Source organism: Lagopus leucura, unplaced genomic scaffold (genome assembly GCF_019238085.1).
Source record: "Lagopus leucura isolate 7727_CA_CO unplaced genomic scaffold, USGS_WTPT01 Super-Scaffold_100019, whole genome shotgun sequence".
Taxonomy (NCBI): Eukaryota; Metazoa; Chordata; class Aves; order Galliformes; family Phasianidae; genus Lagopus; species Lagopus leucura.
Window position 1 is genome coordinate 5,797,155 of NW_024962273.1, and position 20,719 is coordinate 5,817,873.

General features: G+C 42.0%; 1 protein-coding gene and 1 long non-coding RNA gene across 6 annotated transcripts in view; both read right to left on the bottom strand.

Annotated features, from left to right (window-relative positions):
* THSD7B (thrombospondin type 1 domain containing 7B) overlaps nt 1-582 on the bottom strand; it is a 292,733-nt gene extending 292,151 nt beyond the window's left edge. Inside the window, exon 1 of one of the 2 annotated variants that reach the window (XM_042877909.1) lies at nt 492-582. The gene's annotated coding sequence lies outside the window, so the exon portion shown is untranslated. Of the gene's footprint in view, nt 1-8; nt 69-491 lie in introns of those variants that run through there. The other variant, XM_042877908.1, reaches the window with a different exon arrangement.
* Nucleotides 583-848: 266 nt separating this feature from the next.
* Nucleotides 849-20,719, bottom strand: part of LOC122183663 — a 31,794-nt gene continuing 11,923 nt past the window's right edge. Inside the window, exons 1-4 of one of the 4 annotated variants that reach the window (XR_006180310.1) lie at nt 12,393-12,463; nt 11,320-11,383; nt 8,774-8,895; nt 849-2,149 (exon numbers count right to left, since the gene is read on the bottom strand). This is a non-coding gene — a long non-coding RNA (uncharacterized LOC122183663). Of the gene's footprint in view, nt 2,150-8,742; nt 8,896-11,319; nt 11,384-12,392; nt 12,464-16,163; nt 16,263-20,719 lie in introns of those variants that run through there. The other 3 variants (XR_006180313.1, XR_006180311.1, XR_006180312.1) reach the window with 3 other exon arrangements.

The following is a 20,719-nucleotide window of genomic DNA, read 5'->3' on the forward strand; positions in this document are numbered from 1 at the left end:
CGCCGCACCTGCTGGCAGCCCAGCGCGGGCTGGGAGCGCTGCAGCGGGCAGCTCTGCGGAGCCGGCGCCGCGGGCGAGCCCGGGCGGTCGGGGCGGCGCCGGGCGCTGCCGCGGGCGGAGCGCGCGCTCGGCGCGGAGGGACGCGCTGCCTCGGGCGGGCGGAGCGAAGATGGAGGCTCGGCTGCCGCCCGCCCATCCCGGCCCTGACACGCCGACCGGGCTCGGCTCCGCCGGAGCTACCGCCGCCGTCTGACGCCCTCTGCCGTGCGGCTCCGGGGCGGGCGGCGCTGCCCGGCTCCGCGCCGAGGGCGGTTGTCCGGGAGGGAGGCCCCGGCCATCTCGGAGGTCCTGTGGAAAGTTGTTTTAGACGCGTAGGCTAAAAGGAGACCGAGTTCTGCACACGCCTTATCAAACGCTCTGCGCCGCGTTCTGACGGCAGGTTCACGCAGCCCCGAAGTCGCTCACGCGGTGGTCAGACGCCGTGCCCGCACCTGAGGCGATCGCCAACGCTGCGAGCCGTGCCCGGGGAGCGCTGTCCCACTGACTTTCCAAGTCATCGCAGTCATCTGCTAGCTTCTGGAATCCAATCAGTGCAGGACGTGGCCAAACGGCTGAGGCCGGCGATTAGGAAGGGAATATTTATTGATTGCAGGAAGAGGAGGAAGGGTGGTACTGAATCCATCACTTTTTAAATGCACAGACTGAACGATCTCAGCCTATCGGCCCTGCTTAGAAATTCAAATAGGCATTATTCACTGCCACCGACATTGTTTTGTAAAGCAGTCTCTAAATTGAAGGATTATTCAGGAAAAATTAATGCGTGTATCCAACTTACCAAGTACACACAATGAAATTACTGCAATATTTATTCACTTTTTCACACATCTTATTTCTGCATTCTCACGAAGGGTTCACTCTCACACTGTGTAGAGTGTGAAGCGAATTATGACTACTGAGAGAGAGACGTGGCAGCATTGACCCAAGGCTCCTGTGTTGGAATGCCAGCCAGGCCTTACCACTCGCTTTGGCACTCGCCTGCACCCCAGGACACCCCATCCAGCGTCTGACATTCAGCTCACTGACATTCAGATAGGTTTTCCAACAAGAACAATGTACATAATGATTTCTGTGAGTTACCACTTGTGTTTTGTACTTTATTTTCTCTTTATGTAATTTGTTTAATATCAGAAAATGCTTTGTAATGACTATTCCTATTACTGTAGCATCCACAGATGCCAAATGACACCAGGACTGCATGGTGCTCGGTGAAATAAATAAGTGTGCATCTGTCTTACAAAGGAGAGAAATAGGAAGCAGAACGGAAATGGAGGCAGAGAGATGATGATATATAGCATAGGGCATACAGTCACTATCCAGCACTGAAAGGTGGGTTTCCTGCTTCCAGCTGTGCCCATTGCTCTCACTGATGACAAGACATCTTCCTGGAAGTCACCCGAGAAAGAAAAGCCCATCAGAAAGCACACACCATCTGATCAGGAGCGCTTCAAGCAGCTTTCCTGATAGAAGTTGTACTTGCCATGCAGAAATGCTTCCTCAAAGGTGACTTTTTTGAAAACAGATTTCTCCAGGAGGTGCACGAGGCCAGAGAGCACGAGTCTGAGTGCCCTGCAGTCAGTGCCAGAGGGCGCTCACCTGGGCTGGGCCAGCCCCAGCTTCACTGCTCACCCACCCATCGGTAAGCTGTGAAAGGTCTCATTTTGTCTGACACAATGGAATGCAGCTCTTGAAATGCCAGGGGTTTTTCACAAACGACACTTCTATTTTTCCTGACCAGGGTAGAGGCAGTCCCCATCTGTTTGCCCTCTTACAGCTTTGTGTTGTCCTCTGCCAAGAAGAGACTTTTTTTTTTTGCACCACACGTTACTTTGAGTTGAAGCAGCGCTGCTGCAAGTCTTAGCTCAGCTTGTCAGTGCCCCGGCTGCATTAATGCCGCTGGTGTAGTGTCTGAGAATGGCAGCCTGAGCCCCTGCAGCACTGATCCACAGCAGAGGCAGCACGAGAGGGAGATGAGAGGTCTGTCCAGCAGCAGGCTGAGTGCCGGCTCCCTTCATTGCAAGCGTTGTGCCTTTGATTCTCTTCCTTGAAATTTCAGCGTTCCTCAAGGACTGTGTGGAGGAATGTCTGTTACCTGAAAGACAGGTAGGAAAAAAGCAGGAAGTAAATACGGGAGATAAGTGTGCTTTTCTAATTTGAGTAGAAGAGTTGAAGTAAAAAAACCAAGCAGCAGTAACAGGAAAATATAACACAGACATAGAGTATGAAGGAGCTCAGAACAGATAGCAAAACAAGGAGTAACCTCTTCGGCTTTTATTTTTCTTCAGCCCCTATCACTTGTTGTCTCTTCTTACTTCTGCTATTTCTGATCCTCCTGTTACATGGAGTGGGCCTGCTTTGCAGAACTCAAAGAAAGGAAACCAGTACCCAAGCACTGCAAGTGTTGGAAGCATTAAGCCAGTTCTTCCTTGTGGATGACTGGCTTGGACTAAGAAGAGAATAACAAAGCTACTTGAATGACAGCTTGGATCAAGTTCGTAATGACCTGGTTTGTACAGGCCAGGTGTTATGTAGATTGGAGCTTGTTATTGTGCATAATTTTGGCAAGCCTTGCAATGCACCAGCCAGCTCCAGCAGAGCTGGGCATGAAGCCACATACTACAGGCAGGTCTATCTTCAGCAAGATGGGTAAAGAAGCCGTCTTTTTCTGTTCTCTGTACCGTGGGGATGTGAACCAGCCTGCCTGCACAGCATCTGGAATAAAGCCTATAGAGGAATAGAGAACATTTTCAAAAAATGAAATTCCAGACTTTAAAATGGAGCGACTGCATAAAAACACACGGACACATTTATTGTCTGCTTCTTATGGAACAAAGCTTGAGAGCAAGCTTGTACTGAAAACAAGCCATCCACTCCAGTGTCAATAGAAAGTGATCAAACTATGCTACAAAATGTCCTTAATGATATATTCCACCCTTTTTAGAAAGTATCTCGTAATTCTGTACAAATTTTTATGCTATCTAAAAGTAGATACTTGAGGTATGTGAATGAAGACCTGTCAAAACTACGGCTCACCTACGAGTTGTTTTCTCACTCTTTGCCATTAATACGCACATGGTATGATTTGTCCTTCAAATTACTTGGTCTGAAATGTTTTTCTTCCTTCAGATGGCCATTTTTTAAAAGGAGGAAGATAGCAAAAAAATAAATCAGGAGAAGTGTCCCAGGTGCAGTTTTTGTAATTATAATTAACATTGGACTTTCAGGATATCTGAACACTTTTCACTGCTGCTCATTATGGGTTCCTGTGCCCCGAGTTAATAAAAGACACTGCAAATCAGATCAAACCCAGTTAGATGAATTAATCCATTTCCTATTCTTCTTTATGAAGAGGACTGTGTAAGTGTGGTGGTAGTATTGTTTTTACACGGCACCACAAAAGCAAACCTAACTCAGGGGAAAGATAAAAAGCACCAAACAAATTCTGAATCATATAATCTTTACCAGAGTACTGCAACTGCAAATAAATGACAGCTTTTTCCATATATGAAATATGGCGTTTTTATTTTTAGTAGTATCAGCTTTCATACCGGAGTCAATGGCACCAGAAGAAAAAAAAGAACAAAGTCAAGAAGATAATGAATGCCTGCCACAATAGATGAGCAGTCTGAAGGCACAGATTTAAACAAGGGCTACATACAGGACAGGCACCAAGTAGGTGTGGCTGTTTGGGCTTTAATGCTTCGTGGAAAGGTGGGTTGCAAGAAGCTCAAATCTCAAATTCTTGAATCTCTGATTCTTGCAGAACTTACACTGAAGGTTTACAAGTTATTTTTAATAGTCTATTATAAGCTGGGATCATGGGAATCTGAAAAAGAATCATCTGCTCATCCTTAGGGGCAGTGCCTCAGAAATCGATGCTAATGAACAGACTGCAGCGTAAGGAAGCTTGCATTTCCCCTGCTGCACCAATTCTGGGCATTCACAAGGGACACAGTGAGTGCCATCGTTTGTAATTAGAACAGGGAGGGGAAAGAAAGAGGATATCAGTCATTCACACTTCTCGTAGTGTCATTTCTTTGTGGCAGACCTAGCAGATTAAGCAGGCATTCCATTTAATGTTATTCCTATTTAAGGACCAAACATAATTTATTTTTAATTACGGAGTTACCAAGACACCTGCCATAAACGATGGCAGTCCTGTTGTACTCTCAGATGATGACTTCTTTAGTAACGCAGCAGAAATGCATGTACAGGCAGTACTTTTAGCTTTGATAAGACCCTAGCTAAACTATAGCTCAGTGAATACTTAAAGCCAGTCCTAATGTTGCATTAAGTCCAAACTCACTACCCACTGTGAGGTACAATACCCCAAATCCCACTGTGCATCCCTGCCCAAACTCAAAACAACTGCTGAACCAGGTTTAAAAGTCAGGCCTCCAGCAGCACTGAGCTCACTGGACAAGCAGAAGTGTAGCAGCACACCATTGCCCTCAGCTCCATGTCCCTTCCTGGTCTTCTCCACCCCAGTTTTCTGATGTCTGAAAGTGATTTCTAAAGCATTCATCTTTCTTCTTTATATGACTTCAGTTTGCACTGCTTTCCAAGATATAAGTAGCAGAGGGTGGTCCTGCTAGCTACAAGGGATGAATGGCAGGTCAGAGCTAAACATTAGTAGAGATTCAACTCCCCTTGAATCCCCTGGTGGCTCCCAATCACAGTGCAGAGACCTGCTCCTGCTCAGCCCTCCTTGAGTTCCCTTAAGAATCCAAGTCCTGCAGTCCTTCAGTCACTAGAAAGCATTTAACATTTGCACTCTAGACCCTTCTGGGACATACCTTCATCTGCACTTGGATGAACACAGCTGTATCAGCAGGGGTACACAAAGGTCGGAAACCACCACCTGCCTTCCTACAGAGTTTATGTGTATGAGGACATATTTTTCTTTTCACCGACCCTAAAATCATTTGCCCTGTTCAAATTTCAAGATGATCTTGAAATTGAGAAGGCAGGATCAGACCTTTTGGTGCCAATGTTGGGTAAAAGAAGGAGGTATATTTATCAAACATATAATCACTACAAATTGGAGAACAGACCAGAACTATTGAGAAAGACCAATTGTCTTCTTGGCTAGAGTCCCTGGAGGTTAAATATGTGATAGCCTTGTTAATGTTCAGGGAAACACAGCACTCGTAGTGGTGCATAAGAGAAAGTCCTCTTTAAGTATGATGGCATGCCTGTTAAAGAAAACCAGGAGTACAGTACAGCATAAAGCAATGCTTCTGCTTCCTATTCAACAGCTCTGACAGGGCAAGAATTCCACCTGCCATGCAAAAGAAGAAAAGCTTCAATGGAGGCACTTCACAAGCTATTAACCTTTCCTGATTGCAGTCTAGCTTTACAGAAAGAGCAGCGAGCAGCGATTCTACTTGTAGAAAGAAGGTCTTTTCTACAAGTAGTAACTGGCAATAATTTAGCATCTGGGGAACCTGTCAAGAATTAAGGTTTTTGTGTTCTGAGACACTACTTGGTAACAAAGATGATAGTACGAGATAAAGTGGGCTCCAGGCTAGTGAGTAATTATTAGGTCTGAAGCTGTTGAAGACTGTAGAGAAGAAAAAAAATTCACAAGATTTTCTTATAATCCTGTTTTTGCTTTTGGCTTTTCTGCTTTTTTTAGTGCTTCTCTTCCACTTTAATTAAATGTTGAAGGGATTTGCTCAGCACAGTCAATAATGGCATTCTGATGCTGATGTTAAATTGACTAGCTATTTTTAACATGCTTCTTAGTTATTGCCTGTCATCGCTAGTCACACATCTGGGGCTCTGCAGATACACACTACCACAGGAGATTCCCAAGAAGGGCTTTTCCTTGAGGAAGTTCAATCCCATCACATAGTTCTGAGCATCCATACAATGGATTAAGTCTAGTCACCATGTTAGAAACACACAGAAATTCCTGCCTTGGGATGGCAGTTCAGTCCAACATCAGTGCACCTCGATTGCCCCATGCCTCTGCTCGATGGACTGCAGCATGCAAAAACCTGCTGCAAAGGCAAAAAAGCAGCTGGCAGGCAAGGACAGTCACAACAGTGTTCAACCTCTGAAGGTTTGGATCATACTTCCAAATGGGTCAGTAGTGGTAAGAAGTTCCCGAATGTAGTCAGCTGCAGAAATGTGGTTTGACCCAGCCACTCTGATACTGAACAGCTTCTATTCTCCAACACACAGCACTTGGCTGGCTCTGTCTTGTAAATATATTTGCACAGATCATTGCTTGATACAGAAGTATTTCTAGCACTATTTCATAAGGAAAAAAAAAAGTCTTTAATAATTCTACGTAATTGTATGGCAACTGCTGAGTCACGGCCTGAACCTCTGATTGATCACCTGAGGTGAGCCATGAGTCAGCCAGAGGAGCACAGGTGAAGGCAATTCACCTGTGCTACCGGAAGGGGTGGAGCCAGGCTCCACCCCTCCTGGACCTATTTAAGAGCTGGCTACCAGAGGGGAAGGATCTCTTCTGGAGATCCTCCTCTTTGATATCTTCTAGTGAGCTCAACCCAAGGGTAAGCTCTTCTACTTATTCTCTTTTGTGATCCCTGTTTGCTTTGCCTTACTCTTTTGATTATATTGCAATTATAACATCTTGGTTATACAGTAATACATTGCTAAATGTATTATTTAAATGAGCTGTTACTAAATTCCTTGTCTACATGAAAGAGGAAAGTGTTCACACTACAGATAGCTGCAATTTTTAAGACAAAAGAAAAACAGAACTGAAGATTCCACAACAGAAATAAGAGGAAAGAACAAATAGAAATTCAGTGACCAGCTGCATATTTCATCACGATTTCCAGAACACTTGCACAGACAGCAGTCAGCAATTTTTGCCTCAAGAACCAGCAGTGAGAAGGATGTTCAGCTCAGCCAACAGCCTCCCTTCATACCAGCTCTCTCCCTCTTCCAGGGGCTCCCTGTCAGGACTCAGCCATCACCACCCTCTTCTGAGTTTCTTTACAAATTGTTTATATGTCCTCCGTATACACACACAAACACAATAAATGCATTGTACACAGTTTTCCATCAACTTACCATGTTTTGCATAAGTTTCTAAAATTGCACTTCTCAGCATTTTCAAATATAAAATAACATATTAAATTTAACCAGTTCCCAATAGAATGGATTCAATTCAACTATCATTCATACCTGTATGTGGAATGTATGTAGAATAGAGCTAAATGGGAGTCCAAAAACAGATACAAAACAATTTGAAATAATTTTTGTTGCATATTTTTTAAAGAAGGTTTAAACATTTTAAAATCATCCCCCATTTATTTCTTCCTCTCTATTTAGGTACAGGGAATTTGTCTCAGGTTCATTTCTTCTGAGGACCTGCTTACTGTACAGGTCACATTCCTGCCTAGGCAATGCTTCCAGGGAAATGCATTCCAGCCCATGCACTTGCACTGGCGGCCTCCTAGCAGCATTTTGGAATTAGTTCAGTGTACCTGCTTTTCTGTTCTCCACCAGGCACTTCTGTTAAGCACCAAAATCAGCATCACTGCACACATCAGGTAGCCCGTGAAGCAAGTAATTGACACATTCTCACTCCCTGATAATTCACAAAACCATCAAGTGCAGCACATCCAACAGTACAGGGAGTAACAGACCCAAACCTTTCTAAAGGTGACCATCTGTGCTTCAGTGTTTCTCAATATCACTAACCAATGAAGGCAACAGTTACTAACTTCTGTAATGTCTTCCTCCCTCCAAAATCCTCACCTAGTTGTTTCTTTCTAAGGTCTATATTGATTTATTTTCCCTCTCTGTGTGCGCATAAAGCAAGATGAAACCATTTCCTTACTAAGTTCTGTGTTTGAGTGACATTTTTGAACGTAAGGGAAAAAAAAAAAAGATGTTCTGTAGTCCTAGAACCTATGCACAAGTACTGAAAGCTTATTGCTTTTCACTACAGCCTTGGTTCTCAGAACCATATCAGATGCATTTACTAAGAAACATGACGTATTTTTTTCATATGCCAAGAAATAATGTAACTATTACAAGGTCTCATTGCCTCCTAAGGACAGAGCAAACTGCTGGTGGAACTCTCTGAGCTTTCTGTTAGCCTATGTTGATTACTTATAAGGATTCCTTATAATTAGCTGTAATCATGTCATTTTCTCCCAGCCACTCAGATGAAAGAAAGAAGGAAAGGAAGAAAGGAAAGGAAAGGAAGGAAAACCTACAGCAAACATGAGTAATGTATCTCTATTTGTTTCATATCCCTGAGTTCATTTTTAACTAACAGAGCTCTCAAGCTCTTCTCCACATACCCTAAGCTTTCACATAGATAACCATTCCTTGCCTATCACATAAAGATAAGCATTTTAACAACAGATAAAGAGTTAGTTATACTGAAAGTGCAAGAAGCTTAAAACAAATATTTAATATTAAATAAGTGCTTTCTTACTGAGCCATTTGTGCTCCCGAGTGTAATAGTTCTGTGGATACCTATTGTTGATTTATTCATTTATATTACTTGAAGAAGCCTGCTAGAGCTTGTAGGCACACATTCAAAAATAATTTAAAAGGACATGAATTCATCAGTGATTCAATGACAACTAATGGTAATTCACTAGTTGAACCAGTGCCAACTGAAAATAACATAAAAATACCTACAACTCAGATTTCTGCTAGTTTAGAGCTATAAGTTCTCAACATTACCTTGAGAGCCCACAGAACTCACATCTCCCACCTGTGTAGTAGGTGACAGCTTTCAGCTATCCACTGGCCACCTGTGGTACACTGGCTTCCAGAATGCCCTGATGACAGCAGTTAATGCGAAGGTACACTTGAGTGGCTGAGAGTGATCAGTAACTGTGAAAAGTAAGAGACAAAATGTTGCACTTGTTACAGTCATCCCAAAATAATGTTTACAATGCTCACATCAATAGGTTTTATTTATCCAGAGGGGTGGATGGGCTTGCAAAAAAAAAAAAAAAAAAAAAAAAAAGATACAATATTGAAATTAAGCAGATTTATCCTTTTCTGTTGCTTGAAATATTTTGGAATAATCTACTTTAACTTCAAAATCATGCTGTAACATTCCTAATTCAATTTCATGGATTCTGGGGAATTAGGATCAGCAGAGGCACATGAGCGATGGCTCACATGCTCTCCCTAAATAGCATCTCCATTGTACCATCAAAGGCAATACTACACAGACCACTGGTCTGATTCAGTAGGACATCTCTTAAATTTGTTAAAAACCAGGAAATACCATCTGGTACAATCCTAAGCAAAAGAAGATATATACTTCTTTCAAAAATTCCAAACCGATGAAATATTTTTTGCACTACTTCTTTGTCCCACTCTCCCATCTTCCAAGAAATGCTTTCATAATAAAGATGGTGTATGCAGAATCATCCATTTTCTTGATCTCTAGAGTCTGCACTGCTGGCAGTGCCCACCTCGTGCCAGCAGTTCTTGCTGCTTTTCATAAAATCCTAGACCAAGCAAGAGAAAACAGTGTAATAGTCTTCAGGCGCCTCTTAGCTGTATTGTGTCCTAGGCTGGATTACCCTCAGTGTATCAGAGCCCAGCACTTCAAAGGAGGAACAGCTGTGAGATTGCAATGCTCAAACTAAAGCTGTAGTTTTATCCATCAATATAGAGTACAGCAGGGTCAATACTTCAGTGAATGGAAATATAAGCAAGAGAAATTTTACCACATCATTAGATCTTCGCAACAATGGATGAGGAATTTCATACCTAGAATAAAGTAATTGCTCTTAAAAGTTACCAAAGGAGGATACACTGGGTGGTGGATGTTTCCAAGCTGCTCTGTAGAAGTCATGACTTTCTTAGCATGAGTACTGAAGAGTCAGTGCCACTTGTAGGGTGTTTGGCAAGATCAAAAGCCACTTTGTAGGTTTGGAGGTATTGATTTAGTTGGGGAAAAAAAAAGTGCCCTTTGTGTCTGATGGTTCAAGTATCCCTCACTGGTTGGCAGCAGTTGCTGAAAGCTGGTCTCTAAACCTGTTTTTATGCCTTCAAACATTATCAATTAGCAGATGATCTTTAGAACAGTCTCCCCATTCAGTGTTTCTTGTGGGACCGATTTGGAACCCTGCAATCAGCTGTGTATTGCAGGTAGCTGGACTCATTTTTACTAAGTCAAGGCAGGCATACAGCAATAGCAAAGGAGATGCTGGACTATTGCTCTTCAGATGAACCAGAAAGTCACCCCAGATTTTAGCTTTTCTTTTCCATGTTATGTTATTTCTGGAAATAATACAAGAGTGTCTAATACAAAACTTTCTTTTTTAGTTTTGCATCTAGACAAGCTCAAAGGAAAATAAATCAGAGGATGCTCAGTGCTTCCCTAACTCCTGAAAAAAGGCAGTCTGACAGAAACAGATTGAAGTTTTAGTGAAAATCTGAGACCTGTGCAGATTTCATTTTGCCATTCTCAAGGGAAAGCAAGGTGGGAATAAAAGAGAATGAGAAGAGCAATTCACGAACTATTCAGCCTAACTTAATCCCCAGACACCAGAAGAGTTTTGTTTGCAGAGTACCAAAAAGAATTCTTTTCCTGGGTTATTAAACATTAACCTGAATTAATTCATGCTCCTCTTATTAGGCAGATCAAGTCCATATGATTGCCAGCAAGTACCCATAATTTGATTTATGTCTACTCATCCATCTAGAAATCTGAAAAGAATCCCTGTAAATGATTAAATATTTGATTTTTAGTAACAAAAGGAATGGGAAAAAAGCATGGGTATGTAAATGGAAAGCCTTCTGGGTAAGGTCCAGAGGTAGTTGGAGAAGTCTACTGCCTGTGCTGAAAGTAGAACAAAGGTAGCTTTAAAGTTTCATTTGCACTCACAACCTCAGTGAAGCATTTGTACCACAAGCACAAGTGAAGTGAATTACCTAGGGATTGCCGCAGAACTGGCTGCAGCACTAGGATGCAGGGTCTGTACCCCCAGCTCTTAAGTACTCAGGTAGGCAGAAAGGAACCTCACTATGGGGCAGGAACTAATAACCAGACTTAAAAACAAGGTTTTTGCAGCTAGGTTGCACTGGAGGCTAAATGCTTAACTTCGGCAGTGATCAGACAGTGGTCATTCACTTGTTTGGAGAGGTTAGTTGCACCCATTAGTTTTAACAGAAAGATGAGAGTTATTTAATGCAGAGTCTTTTCAAAGTGAAATCAAGAGAAGAAGACAAAAATGAAGACTAATGAGATGATTTAAGAAGACCACTATCACTGTGATTTATTAGAAAAGAAATAACCTGGAAGCCAGGATTCACAAAATTCCATCCAATCATCCATTTCATGTAAAGTTGCTGTCTTAACCTGCCAGAAGAAATCAAGTGTAAAAATGTAATGAAAGAAATGGCACCTTCCTCTTCTACTTAAAGATAGTGTTTAGCTTTAAAAGCATAATCTAAAAATAAGCACTGCTGTTCACTAGTCTCATTGCATATTGAGATCCATTCTTCTTCATTTAAAAGGAAACAGACCTAATATTCATTTGGCATCCAGTTAACTTACTGTTCAATGCAAACACACCATTTTAACATATAAAAATATTTATTTGTGATAAAGAAGCAAAATACATCTGGCAATTAACTAACATGCACAATCCACGTCAACTCAAGTTGGGCTTATTTCCAGATAGCCAACACTGCGTATGTCAAACCATCTCAGTTTGAGGTGAAAACAGTTGTTAAATGAAACCATGAAACAATGTGTTAATAGGAACAGGCAATTCCAGCTTCTGTGGCAAAAAGATGAGACAGGTAATGGTCCAATTAAAAGGTATTTATAAACCTTACACTAAATTGCATTTCTTTATGTGAGTGGTGAAGTTAAAGTGAGTCTGAAGCTAATGTGACTCAATGTCTGCTCTGTGAGCAGCGGTTGCACAAGGTTTTCGGTTGCAGCATACCTGGAAAGTAAAGCGTGACCATCCTCTGAAGTGATAAATGCCAGACACATTTACTGACCTGAACATCAATAATTCTGAGAACTTCTCTTCCTTGAACTGCATTCAGCAGCATCTGAAGACTTCTCTGCAATGAGTAATAGCTACTACAGCTTCAACACAGCTATAACATGCAGAAACCTTCCTTCCTGCTTTGAAAATGTTTCAATGCATCCATTTCCTCCAGAGTTTAAGTTGAACTGCCAAGCATTTAAGCCTAGCACTCAAGAAGCTTGCCTAGAGCACCGGTGTAGTTATTCACATACAGAAGTGTTAAGTAATAGAAAAGATAGGCTGTTAGAAATTAATAGATGAAAGGGGGAAAAGTTCACTTGTTGACAGTGATGTTATTACTGTGCCAAAAGTAGTAGCTCAGACCTGAGCGCTGAACCTCAGAGAGCTGCCTGTCCTGTTGCATCCAGTTTGTAAATAGTTCCGCAGCGCTAGCAGACACATCTTGTTCCTTAAGGACAGGGATGGTTCTGTACCCGTAGCTCAGTCTGGGCAGCGAGGAAAGGAGAGAGTAAACACTGGTTTACATCAGGTAGAATTGTCACTGCTCCTCCTAACTGAGGCATGTCTTGTTATGCTAACAGAAGGTAGAGCTAAAAACAGACAGTTAACTTGCTCTGGGAAACTCTCCACCAAAAAAACAAAATCCTTACTAGGCTGTGTGCTGTCTCTGAGGCGTAAGGAAAAGTATCACCTTGTGCTTTTCAGACAGCTCTGGAGATGGTGGTGGGTCCTACAAAAGAGTCTGACTTCTCAGCTTTTTGACAGAGTGCAAATTCAGCTGCTGTCTTTCTCAGAGGAAGAAAGAGAGGGAGATAATGCCACAGCAGGAAATCCTTGAAATACTTCTTTTCCTTCTGATACTTTTGCTGCTATATATCTCATGGTTGTACAGATTATTCTTCTGCAAAGCTGTAGCTCACAATGACAAGTTACTTGGCCAAAAAAAAATCTGAATTATACCGTAGAGTTCGTATAACTGTGGTGATCAATAAGAGCTAATAATTAATCAAGCACTATCATCCCAAAAGGAGGTTCTCACTTAGTAAAAAGGTTAACTGGAAAATATAGAGCATACTGTGGCCCCAAAATTCCATATAGTTAATCAGTTTGTTACATTTCAGGCTGCACCCTGACAGCCCACAAATCAAGCGAAGGCCAAGGAGGCTGGAAATCACTCTGCCCTAATTGCAGGCTCCAGCAGTGGCAAAAGACTGAGATGTCGCATCCCGATAAAACAAAAACAGGATGTACTTTCTCAGCTTGAATCTTATCTCAAGACCACATCCAAAAATAGCAATGATGTATTTCTATTCACATTTTCCTAAAGAGGTTTTCACTGCATCCCCTTTCTTACATGTAAAGTCACTCTGCGGCAATGAAATTGCTTCTTCAGAGTATCTCTCTTATGAAGTGAGCTTGTTAGCTCAGGTACTAAATATTTGTCTATGGGAAAGAAAGTTTTTCCCCCATTAATAGACCTACTACATAGTATCATCTTCAACCAATAAAGCCATAACAGATAAAACAGCATTTGATGCTTTGGCTGCAACCTGTTTTTGGTATCATAGCTAGAAATAAACTGGAAGAAAGTTTTGCACTGGATTAGATACCATAGAAATAATGTCTGTACTGAATTAAAAGATTGAGTTTAAATACTGTTTGAAGTACAAATTGCTGAGATGTGTTTAAGTGCTGCAGCCGGATGAATCAGTGTATGCCCAGAACTCCCACTAAATGTATTTATCCAAAGAGCTGCGTGGATAAAAGTGACAGAAGAATATGCTGCTAAAACTGATCACAGCAGTTGTTTCCTAACACTGATCACGCCAACGCACTGCATCCTTAAGACGTATCTTGGACCAATAATTTCCTCTTGAATGCTTGCCTTCAAGTCCTGTCCTAATTCAGAACAGACTGCATGTTATTTCCAATTATTCATTCTACCTTCCAGCTAATGGAAATGGAAGAGTGGCTGGGACAGGAGTATGTAATGATGCAAATAAGGGCTTCTGGATCTTGTCCAGCTTCTGCTGCCATACTGGGGTATGAGTATGTATGCTTGTATCAGAGCACACGGTAACCCCAGTGCAATTAATGAAGTTGGGTTTTGTTCCTTCAAGGGCAAGCATAAAGTAATAGGGAGTGTGGGGTTGCCCACTGATTGAAGCAGAAAGCCTTCAAGGTGCAAGGAGGGGGGGACCATTAATACTTGCAGCGCACGTGCACAGAGACAGTGAATTAACCTTCCCCTGCAGCCTTACCTTTGGCATCACCTGAGCTTTGAACAGTTCATTTGTCATTCATCTAAGTGCTCTTTCATCACTATTTTCTGGCAAAGGATTTTATAATTATTACCAATTACTGTCTATAATATATGCAGCTTTCTGCACTGCAGTTATATTTCACCACTGAACTCTAAAACAAATGTCTTTATTAAAAACACGCTCCGCCAACTGCATGACACAGTTACTCTGAGATAGCTGTCAAAGAAAAACCTGACATAAATATTTACCTTATTAGTAACAATAAAAAGACTGTAGTTGGGTAGGCACGGTAAAAGCTATCTTGAATTCTGTCAGTGTCCATCTGCTTCTAAAGAACTCAGCCTTCCAAAAATTTTAGAGCAATGTGAGAAAATATATGGAGCTTAACTTAATACAGAATAACTCCCATTTTCTGCATAATTCTGCAATAGCTCTCCAGGATTTGTAGCAAGCAGAGAGAAGCATTTAAGAAGCACCACTTGTCAAAGGTATGTTTATTTGCCATTGGACATCAGAAAACGCTGGGTCTGCAATGAACCTGTTTACTCAAGCTGAGCTGTGTGTTATAATTATGATCATCAGCCCAAAGGACTGCTAAATTAGCACAGCCAATAAAATCAATGAGATCAGGGGTACAAAGAGACTCAGGATGGAATGGATCTGCAAAGAAAACTAGTTAGTATGACACGGCTGCCCTGTGCCCCAAGCTTTGTTGACGTAGCAGCTGTAGGGACACCGCTGATGGAGTGCTTAGCGCACACCTTCCACGCAAAACAACAAACGACATTAAATGGAAAAGCTCTTCTCTTAGAAAAAGCCATGGCTTTCCTACCCTGTTCTGTTTTGTCTTCATCAACTTGAATATCTGAGGAATCAAGGTAGGCTATCAGAAAAAGTAGATTTGTGAAGTAATAGGCCAGAAAATTCACTCAAGTGAACACCAGTGTTTATACAGTTAAACTAGGCAATCTGTGAGTTATGAGTTGGGGAAAGGTTCTTCACCAGAGGGCAGTGGGTGTGGAACAGCATCCCCAGGGCAGTAGGCACGGCCCCAAGATGCTGGAGTTCAAGGAGAGTTTGGACAATGCTCTCAGACACAGGGTTTGGAGTGGCCCTTTGAAGTGCCAGGGGTTGGACTTGGTCATCACTGTGGGTCCCTTGGGCAGCTCTGCCCACCACGAGGCAGTGAGGATGCAGCAGCCCAAAAGAAGGGATTTTGCAGCTCACCTCTGCCTGCACTGAGTAGAAGTGCAGTATATCACAAAGCAAACATGCATAGAAGCTCTTAGAATTGTCAAGAAGAGGAGACAGAAAAGCTTATGGATGACCCAGACCATTGTTGCCACTGAAATGCCTTTTGGGAGATTCAGAGGTATAAAATAGAGCATTTCCAACTATATAGAAAGCAATTTCTGTCAAATTTCCAGGGCAACTTGGGTAAGAAAAGGGGTATGGGAATGGAAATAAATGAATGCTTTGAATCCTCACTGCTTACCATCTTCCTGCTTTTAACTTCACTCCTACGGGCTTTTGTCTTAGGGAATGTGATTTAATAATTTTCCTTGTGATTGAAAAAAAAAAAAAGATTAAACAGAAAATTCCTTGTCCACGGAGAGCAAAGGAGAGAAAAAGGCTTTGCTCTTCCTTTCTATGATCTTCTCGTGATAGCCACCCGACAGCATTAAGGAGAAAGTGAAGCATATTTCCAAGAAAAGGACACCAGGGTTTCTCACCTCAATATAACTCATTAACTCTGATTTCCAGCTCTCCAGGAAGTGCAAGACTAGGCTGTAGTTAAAGAAACTTTTCTGCCAAAGGTCAATGAAAATTTAGTTCTAAGAAAATAGTGCAGAAACCCCATGACTCTCACCTTTATATGACAGACAGAAGCATTTGGTGTTGCAGGGACAGAGTTTAGATGCTTCTTCTCACCGCACAGCAACTACACTCAGTTCTGCCATTAAAATACCTGCAATGAATATACCAGAGCTGTAACGAAGGTTGGAATTATTAAGCTTTGCCCATCTATTAGATTCAGCAGCCCATATGCACCTCCCCATATATGGTTGCTTGATTAAAACATACTACTAAATACTGGATCCAAGAAAAATGGCTTGTTGTAACAGGCTGAAATCAGTCTCTCTCTCTCTCTCAAATTTTGTAATTTATCTGTAATTAAATTAATTGCTGCATTTGGGTATCCTTTGGGAAATCAAGCAGAATTAACTGCATTGATCAAAGTCAGCATCAAAGATGATGAGATTCAGAGGACGATGTCAATATATAAGTTCCCCACAGAACTGTGTTAAAATCATCATCATCCTTCTGGTACCCTTTCACTCCATCAGCAAGTGGCTGAAGGCTGCTCTGTAGCTAATGCTGACCTTCAGCTGTGACTTAGTTTATCTGGATTAGCATAGTTATTTGCTAGAACCTTAACAGAACAAAGAGCCGATCAATATGAGGTCAAAACAGAAGTGTCACAGACTGCTTCGGCCAGTCCAAAAAGGTGGCATTTGTCATCAAGAGTTACTGCAGGAGCTGGCACAGCACTCTCGTGGCAACGCCGGGGGTATTTCTTTGGGCAGCGTCTGCAGACAACATCCACAAGTCCTTTGTCAGGTATATTTCATGCCCAGCAGTGGGCTGCATGAACAGGCAGGTCAGATTGATCAAGAGAATGAAAAATGTCAGGAAAAAGGAGAGAGAGGAAAGAAAATAACAAGGTACAGAGGTTATAATACTGGAGAGTTCCATGAAAGAGTTTAACCCTTAGGTATTTTGTACTCATTTACACCAGTGGCTTATAAGAGAAGCCCGAGAGATATAGGATAAGCACAAGGTATCAGCTACATAGTGTCTTGCATCTCAAGTAGTTTATTCATTTACTAACATTCATTTACAAACTGTGCTTCCTCGCACAAAGCCTCATCTGCAAATGAAGTGCTCTCATCATAGACAGAAAGTATATGGTACACCTTCCAAATAGAGCTGCCAGGAATAATGGAGGTGACTATCCTGATACACTATGGATTTTTTTTTGTCCAAGCCACGGGGATCAATCACCATTCTTACTTTCACTGCGTAATGCCTTTTTATGAGCAAAAATGATGTCCCTGGTGCTCAGCTCCTGCAGGGCTGGGGTAAGAGTCACCACGTGAGCTCCAGGCACCAGAGGGGATGTGACATGCAGAGCTCAGACCATGTAAGGATCTATGTGCCACCTAGAGGCATGATCCCACAGAAAGCCTTGAGGTAAAACAGCATTTGAACTCACTCTCAAGAGGACATCCAAGATGTTCAGAAACCATTATATTTTATATTACAAATGCAGTTGATTGCATCTGTTTATTGCAGAACCATTATGCAGATACGGTTTCAGGATGAGCAGATTGCCCCACGGAAGGTCAATCCCAGACTTAGTTCTCTGCAATTTGCGTGAGGGTGTAGGTGGAGAAAAGTGTCCAGCATTTGTTTAGGGAAGAAGAGAAGCTGGAATGCGAGTCTATGTTCTACTCCGCCTTCTCACTCCAGTTATTTGGCAGTTAAAGGAAGCCTTAGCTATCCATCCTGCACGTGGGATGAGATTTGCCCTGTTATTAAAATATTTTGTAAATGAAAGATCTATGAGTTTCTGCTCTCAAAAAATGTTTCATAAAGCCTTTGGCTTTCATTTTTGTCATGGAGCAGGTTTGGAAGACTATGTTAATCAAAGACCCTAGAACTACAGCTTCTATATTTGGCAGCTTGGTATTCTCTCGTAGCCTTAATTTATGCATACTATTAGAAGGTTAAAGCTGGTCACAGGTCTCCTGTGACTGTCATCTGTGAAATAATGCTGTTGGAAGTGTAGTTTGGGTTCTACCTCATCCCGCCTGCAAATAAAACCACGCATATTCTGCACATCTTTCCCCCTGAACACTGACACCTCGAGCGACATAAAATCCAGCCAGCGATGTGACAGCTGCCAAGGTCAATAAGAGTTATGCTGAACTGCTGAGTAAGTGCTGGTCACACAAATCAAAGCTGTAGAAGGGCAGCTTAGCATACACAGATCTGCAACTTATTCCAACTGCTTTTTGGACTGAGACATATTTATAATTTTTATCCTTTAGGAAGTGCTCTATAATGAAATGTGATGAAGTCAAAGGTATTGAATGAAATCCTAGTATTGTGCCCTTTGCATTGAATTACTGATAAAAAAATGCACTGAAAACACGTTTAACATTTTTGAGGAGTTTAACACTTGAAGGAATTGTAAAAGGGCAATGATGTGAAGAAGAAAGTAAAAATAATTTAAAGAAATTTCAAGGACACATTGAGCAGTGCTGTCTAATCATGACCTAGATTCAGCTGTTTAGATGAATTCCTAAACTAGGAATTTAGGTTGGGCGATTTCAAGAGTACTCTAAGCCTTCTGCCTTTGTAGTACTTATCAAAGAGGTTTTGGCATTCATCAGCAGCTTCATGCTAGCTTACAATTATCAGAATTCGGAAATTAAATTTCCAAAGATGTCCCCAACAGATTGGTAAGAATAATATGGTATTGCTGGCAGACACAAGGGTTAGATTGGAATTTTTTCTCAACTCCACATTTAAATTAATAAGCTCAGAAACCGTGTAAGTTGTGTTCTTATTGCGCACTGCTTAAATATGAAGACTTTGAACAATTGCGTAGAAAAATCATTTTGAACTTTGTGCTGTAAAGTGCACCAAACTATCCTTAGCAGGTATTTACTGCCAAATTGAGAAGCCCTGGAAATAGAAATTGTTAACAGAAGCGCTGATGCGACTGTAACTGGATTGCTGCGACCAGTAGCACTCCAGTAATTACAGGGAAATAAGTGTTAAAAGGGGAACAAGGACAGAAAGCTCTCCATCATCTGTCAGGCACTTGCTTACTGCTGGATTTTCTCTGAGAAGCAGGGCTCCTAGCAGCAGGGCTCTGCGAGGGCTTCTGCCTTCCCTTATTCTATTTTAAGGTTGCTAATTGATCCTCTGAGGGAAGGCTCAGTCCTTTCAACGCAGCCTGTTAATGGGGAGCCTGCACCACGGCGGCTGGAGGCATGTGGGCGCGCGGCCTCGCAGCCTTTCATGCCAACCTTCCCAGCGCTGACTCACCAGGCAGGAGGCAGCTCCTGCTAACAGCGCGGGGGCTGGCGCTGAGGCACATGGCTCACAGCTTGCTTTGCCTGAAAGGAGCCTGGCTGACCTAAATTCCAGGTGTGGGGATGGAGAAACAAAAAATCCCAGGTTGTGTTGGAGCTCCTAAATGATGCTCATCCACGCTGCAAAACCACGGCCAGCGATTGCTGCACTTAGCGCTAGGATGTTTTGCTCCCCGTTAGTAAAACAAACATCAGGAGAACCATCTCTTTTTGAGATACTACCTTGGAACTAGCATAACAGTAACATTTTAATTGCTGACTTCAAGTTGTAATGCAGAATAGCAAAAGCAAAATGATCAACCTGATGCAGTCAACCGGCAATGGGATCACTGCACTGAAGCCTGATAGCCTGCCCCTTCCTGACTAATGCGTTAATTCTGTGGAGCCGCTACCAGACTAAGTGGTTTGATCAAGTGTTTTGCCATTTGAAAACCAAGGCAGTTTGACAAGCAAAATGGCCCACGGTTAAGAAAAAAGTATTTCAGTTTATTCGTACCCTGAATGGAGCATAGTTTAATTTAGATCCAAGGCACTATCTAGGAAAAACTTCCATTCTTCTTACTCAAGGATACTTGAGTTCCATCCACAAATAACACTACATGATGGAAAAGAAGGAAGTTTCTTGTCCCCAACCATCCACACTTCTTCCTTCTGCCAGCCAGGATTTTTCCAGAGATGCTCAGCTTCCTTTTCACCTAGTGCCAGTTCTAACAGAAAATTCTCTAGTCTCTGGAAACATTATTTTATTCTTTAATATAAAATACCAGTAGATGCCTAATTTTGCACTAATTATATGTAAATTGATGCTAAACCCAATTGTTAGATTATTCTCCTCGCTTAGAATATATGAATATCTTGGGGGTGGAGTAGAGACAGCTCAGCAGTTCCATACCTGCAGATGCCTTTCTCACTTTCCTAAACCAGGACTCAAGTATCAGTTGATGCAGACTAAACCAGTCTCACTATCTCCAATTCTACCAGCAACCTACTCAACAAAACCAAGCACTGTTTGGCTGGCTGGAGCAAGCACCTTGCATTTCTAGATGTGCTACAAGCATTTTGCCATCAAAGCTGTTGAATCATCAGAGCTATTGAATCACAGCTCTCAAATCCAGCATCAAACAGATTCATTCACTGCAGAGCTGGTCTCATTGGTCAAAACATTCAGCAGACCTAGGCTGGTGTAATTGAAAGAATTACAGTGTGAGGGCAAACCTACAATTCATAGAAGTAATTCTCATATTAAGAGAATAATTTT